This window comes from Podarcis tiliguerta (genome assembly GCF_965153285.1).
Source record: "Podarcis tiliguerta genome assembly, chromosome: 1".
Lineage (NCBI taxonomy): Eukaryota > Metazoa > Chordata > Lepidosauria > Squamata > Lacertidae > Podarcis > Podarcis tiliguerta.
Window position 1 is genome coordinate 107,313,083 of NC_139534.1, and position 6,067 is coordinate 107,319,149.

The following is a 6,067-nucleotide window of genomic DNA, read 5'->3' on the forward strand; positions in this document are numbered from 1 at the left end:
TGTTTTTTTAAAAAAAACCAACTCACTTCAAACATTGCAATAAGACAGGAAGAAAACTTGGAATCTTTGGCTCTTTGCAATAGTCATTATTTACTATTACTTCTTCAAAGAACTGGTGGATTCATAATGCATTGGGCAGCTTTAAATATTCTCTCTGATGACCAGGTACATAACTGATGGCATAGTCAGGAGCAAAGCATATGGAATCTCTGGTTGGATGCACACAATAGATTTTTATAAGTATGTTATGAATATCCATGAATTTCATTCCAAGAACTAAAACTGTGTATTTGAAGTCGCAGATGGGAATCCCAAGTAGAGCAGCAAGCTTCTGAACACTTATTGTCATTCTTGGGAGGTGTGGGGAGGGAAGAGAGAATAGATGTAGTTAAGCTGTTTCACAGATTGGAAAGATCTTTCTTTCTTTCTTTCTTTCTTTCTTTCTTTCTTTCTTTCTTTCTTATGACTGAGATTGGACAATGGCTTTGCTCTGGATTCTGAATAAGGCATGGTAACAAGCTCTGTTCTTCTCTGTATCCCAAAACTCCTGTAACAGTTGTTAAAATGTGTTTAAATAAGATGAAGGATATGTTCCTCCATGTAATTTTTAAAAATAGTACAAAGCTGCTTGCTTGGTTCCAAATTAGGAGGCAGAATTAAGCCTGTTCTTGTTTTGAATAGGCATTTGTGGGAGATTCTGAAATACCATGTGGAATAACAATTTTGGGACTTCAACAAGGCAGGCAAGTGCATGGAAATAATTGGAGGGTTTAACACATATCTAATATTTCAGAGAGCGGAAGGTGGTATAAAAGAACCACAATGATGCCATTCACTGCCATTGTTGTGATTTGATCTATCCTTGTATGCACATCACTGATCTAAAAGAGAATGGGCATGAACTAAAAAACAGTGGTGCTCCAATACAAAAATCAATTTTAGAAACTCTCAAAGTTAAACCAGAAGACAGATGAAGAAGAATGTGGGATAGAGTGAACTCCCAGAACTATACTAAAATAGGATGAGGGAGACCAGATGATCCCTAGGCCAAACAGTTTTTACAGGTATTGCAGTGCTTCAGAAACCTGCAAACCTGTTTGACCTGAGACCATAATGGTATAAAAGAAATGTGTGTACACTCTAGACAACATTGGTTCTTTCCTGTCACTTTCAGCTCTCCTTAAAAACTACTATCTTTACTCTCAGACTTTGGCAGCATCAGCAAAAGGAAATGCACTGTGAATGTTGATAATATCTTAAATTGTGACCCTTAGTTCTAACACATTTTAATGTACATAAAAAACTAGATTAAACATGAGGAGGTCCTTTATTCTGTGCGTGGCAATGGAACTGTACATAAAATTTTACTTGCTCACTAATTAGAGATTAACTGAAAATAAATGAACTGCACCCCCTAATATCATTACAGCCTATTAATTCATGCTTAATAACTGGGCTCACCTAACTATGGGTTCAGTGTGCACAGTATTGTTCCCCTCCCCCTCTTGGCTAACCATCTGGAATGCAATGGAAGTTATCTCAGTATATATTAAGTATTGAGCATAAGATGTCAAAATGAAGAGCAAGTGAAACACAGTAATGTTCCCCAGTAGGGCTGTAGAGGGTGCTTTGGAACAAACCGCCAATGAGAACGGTGTTCACGAAAATCTTTTTTATTTACTAACAATGCACCACTGTTTTCAGCAGCTCTCTCTCTTTCTGTGTGTGTGTAGTGTTTTCTGCTCTGTTGCATTGACAAAGCCCTGGCCTCAGCTGCTGGAGTGAGCTTTCATTTACTATGGGCAGAGATGAGCTGTGCCCATCACAACGGCAAAAAAGATATTCCAAAGTCTTCAGAAATGGCTGCAGAGCTTTACACATTTTAAAGTTGTGTATTTTTCTCCTCACAGTTCAATGAACCATCCGTTGTTCATCTGTGGGGGGAGTAGCTGCTTACAAAAAAAAAAAAAGTAAGTGAAAATATCCCTCCAGGGTAAGGTAGCTACTTGTGCATTGCCAAGAAAGAGGACAGAAGAGGACACAGATTTGCACTGGGGGGGAAATACATATGCTGATTTTCATGTGTAGATACACATTTGGAAATAATTGCTGCAATTTCAATACAGATTAGGGGACGCGGGTGGCGCTGTGGGTAAAAGCCTCAGTGCCTAGGACTTGCCGATCAAAAGGTCGGCGGTTCGAATCCCCGCGGCGGGGTGTACTCCCGTCTTTCGGTCCCAGTGCCTGCCAACCTAGCAGTTCGAAAGCACTCCCGGGTGCAAGTAGATAAATAGGGACCGCTTACTGGCGGGAAGGTAAACAGCGTTTCCGTGCGCTGCACTGGCTCGCCAGATGCAGCTTTGTCACGCTGGCCACATGGCCCAGAAGTGTCTCCGGACAGCGCTGGTCCCCGGCCTCTTAAGTGAGATGGGCGCACAACCCTAGAGTCGGACACGACTGGCCTGTACGGGCAGGGGTACCTTTACCTTTTACAATACAGATAGCACAGTGAGGAAGACTGTGACTAGGCTGGTGAGATTCAACAAATGTGTACCTGTCAGGGGAAGGCCTGGGCAAGGACTTCCACTTGTGCGGCAGGGCTATCCCCCCTCCTTCCACTGTGCACCCCCTGAAATTTAATTGGGGGGTCCAGAGAACCCCCAGAACAATGTGCAGGGTAGAAGATAGATGTAGGCAACCTGTAACAGTGGGAAGTTCAGCCCCTTTTTTGATGTTTCCTTCTTATAAAATATTTCTAGGTAATGCCCTCTCAAGGCTTACAATGATGCTGTCTTACCAGCGCATTTGCAATATGATCTGTAGTGACTCCCATACTAATCACAGAATATCTAAAGAATTCTGCCTCCATGAGTTGCTCTGACAGTATAGTTAGCAGCCATGCAAGCAAGAGCCCACTCTGAGGTGTTGACTGCATGGTTTTTGGCCACATTGTCACAGCAACTCAGAGGTATAACAATGTATAGAGGTATAAAAGGTATAAAAGCAACTCAGGTATAAAAGTGAGGTAAAGTATAAATATGTTCTCTGATTGTCTCCGGAGCAACCACAGGATAGTCAGAAACAGCACTAGTAAGGGAACATATAAAAGGGGACTTAGAATAGCCAGGAGTCAACAAACTTTCTCAGCAGGGGGCCAGTCCACTGTCCCTCAGGCCTTGTGAGGGGTTGGACTATATTCTGAAAAAAATAAGGAACGTATTCCTATGCCCCACAAATAACCCAGAGGTGCATTTTAAGTAAAAGGACACATTTTACTCATGTAAAAACACGCTGATTCCCGGACCATCTGCGGGCCAGATTTAGAAGGCAATTGGGCCTGATCTGGCCCCCGGGCCTTAGTTTGCCTACCCATGGAATAGGCCTTACTAGGATCTGTGCTAGCAGTGTGGAACCTCAGCCCCAGGGGCCAAATGTCACCCTCCTAGACACTATCCGGCCCTCTCCCAGGGCTGCACAGCCTGCTCAGCCACACATACTTCCCACAGGCCACACTCCTCACTGCTCTTCCTTCACACAACCCTTGAGTGTTAATGCCTGGCTGGAGTGTGTCCTTGACCTATCGTACTGTATCTTGCTTGCCTGAATGGAGCCTAGTGAGGGTTGCATGAGTGTGTGCAAAATTAGGCTACCGTACACAGGTAAATGCTATATTTATTGCTCCACCTGCTTTTGCCTATGGCTCCCAGAAAGTTGCTCTCTTCTCTACACAATGAGTGTGAATAAGCGCAGATGTGACAAAGAACATGTCAAATGATATGACCCTCATAGGTTTTGATACAACCAACTATTCCAAATGTTGTCGTTTTCCCCATCTGATTCCACCTCACCACCACTTTGTGTTTAGCAGGTGAGTTAAGAATGGAAAGCAGAGAAAGCCATTAGATGAGCAAGGCAGTGAGTGCTACTGAGACAACTTCAGTCCTGTATCCAAAAGTGTGCTCAAAGAAATGCAAAGATTCTTCTGACCAGTATTATGAAAGATACATCCCAGTCATATAACTTGGATGTGTGCCTAAATTAAAGTTTGCACAAGGTGTGGTTTAAAGGAGTTTTTAAAAGTGGCTTGCATGGCACACTAACCCAACCTGTGGCTTACTGAGACTGCATGAATGTGTAGGTTCCCAGAGAGGAGCTTGCAGCATCTTTGATCCTCCCCAGTCCTTTTTACTGCAGTACTATACTAAAATAAGCCGAGGTTTGGCTTAGTGTGTCAACTGTTACTCACAGTTGAGCTCTCTCCACACTAACCACAAGCTTTAGCCCGGAGTCCCAGTTGGCATGTTAAAGCAAATCCAAATTGCAGTTGTTCATATTCCATATTTGTTGCTACTTAGTCCTGGTTAATCTGGAAATTATGCCTGAGTTTTAACTGAGCAGAGTTTAAAATGGTTGTTTTATTACAGTGGTGGATGCTTTATAAGATTTTATAATTTTTGTGCTGTTGTAAATTGCCCTGGTCACTGTAAAGCCCTTATATTTTCAGAAATATAATAAAACATTTCCCTGGTACTGTTACCTGAAAGTACAGTGGTACCTCGGGTTACATACGCTTCAGGTTACATACGCTTCACGTTACAGACTCCGCTAACCCAGAAATAGTACCTCGGGTTAAGAACTTTGCTTCAGGATGAGAACAGAAATCATGCTCCGGCAGCGTGGCAGCAGCGGGAAGCCCCATTAGCTAAAGTGGTGCTTCAGGTTAAGAACAGTTTCAGGTTAAGAACGGACCTCCAGAACGAATTAAGTATGTAACCACTGTATTTTGTGTTTCGTACACTCTATGTTAAATTTTCAGATGGTTAAGAAAAACGTCCAACAAGGAAGTGCTTGTCATGGAAAATGAAAGAAGTGGCTTTACTGTGCGGCTGTTTCCTTGCCTAAGGTGCTCTGGCCTCCTCTTTCAGTAATATGGAAAATAGCTTTGGAGTGTGATGTTTGCAGAGTTTCAATGGTTTATTTTTAGCCCCATCTTTCCATTTCTCTCTTGCAACTCAAGTGTGTTGCACAGAAGCACCAGGTTGCCTGTCTGATTGGAGAGATTACTGTATCTACCCCACCCCACCCTGCTGCCAAGTAAGACTGAAAGGTTTCTCATTCCATTGGGACCTTCGTGAAAACCAGACTTTGCCTCTCAGGGAGCATTTTGCAGAAAGGGAACATTAAATCTTAATGAGGCACACATAAATAACGGAACATGCTGCTTTGTGAGTGGGGCTATCTTGGACCAGTGCATTGTGAATAGCCAACCTTCAGAAATGAAAATGAGGCAAGGCCTACTCTGGGGTGTCCCAAAAGGATCCCCAGAGCTTTGAGTGGATGGGGACTGGGGGGGGGGGGGACTGCTAGAGGTACATCTCAGTGAAATCTGTTTGACAAAGAAGTGATTCTCTTTCCAGCTGGGATAACAGGTTTTTCCTGGTGATGGAACAGTGTCTCTGCTACCTCTTTGTGCAGAACTCTCTGCAATGGAATAGCAGATTAGGCTAGCCACAGGTGGGTATTGCACAGGCATTTCAAAGGTGCTTTGATATTTGCTATCCATTTCTGGAGGCAATGAATCCCCACTGGGTAGCACCAAGCCTAACCACTCCATTTATTTGCTATTCTGGATAGCGAGAGGATTTTGAAGCAGTCTGTGAAGCCAATTCTTTAGTGAGATTCTCCCCAGTATTTCCCCCCTCTGAGAACGTGATCCAAGTAGCATGCAGGAAGGGCTATATGTTGCTACTTCAGCTTTACTAAGTAGTCCATACCAGTGGCGTGCGGTGACATTTTTTCATATGGGAACAGTTAGGGCCAGAGGCGCCAGCTGGCGAGTTTGCTGGCGGGGGGCGATGTCATCACACCTCCCTCCCTAAGCTGGGCAGAAGCTTCCTGAACTTTAGGAAGGAGGCACCAGGCTTTAATATTATAATACTCTACTCGGGACATTTAGGGGACTAGCCTAGTCCCCCTAGTCCATTGACCACATGGCTCTGGTCCATACCCTTTCAGTCCTCAGGCAGCAAGACTTGCTGCTTTGTACTGCATGAATCAGGAAGGTCAC

At 43.7% G+C, this 6,067-nt stretch overlaps 1 protein-coding gene and 1 long non-coding RNA gene across 34 annotated transcripts in view; both read left to right on the plus strand.

The window, feature by feature from the left end:
* The window catches only part of NRXN3 (neurexin 3), a 1,187,696-nt gene that overhangs the window by 811,587 nt on the left and 370,042 nt on the right, over window positions 1-6,067 (plus strand). The window lies entirely within an intron of this gene.
* LOC310681517 overlaps window positions 680-6,067 on the plus strand; it is a 52,665-nt gene continuing 47,277 nt past the window's right edge. Inside the window, exon 1 of the long non-coding RNA XR_014513370.1 lies at window positions 680-743. This is a non-coding gene — a long non-coding RNA (uncharacterized lncRNA). The remainder of the gene's footprint in view (window positions 744-6,067) is intronic.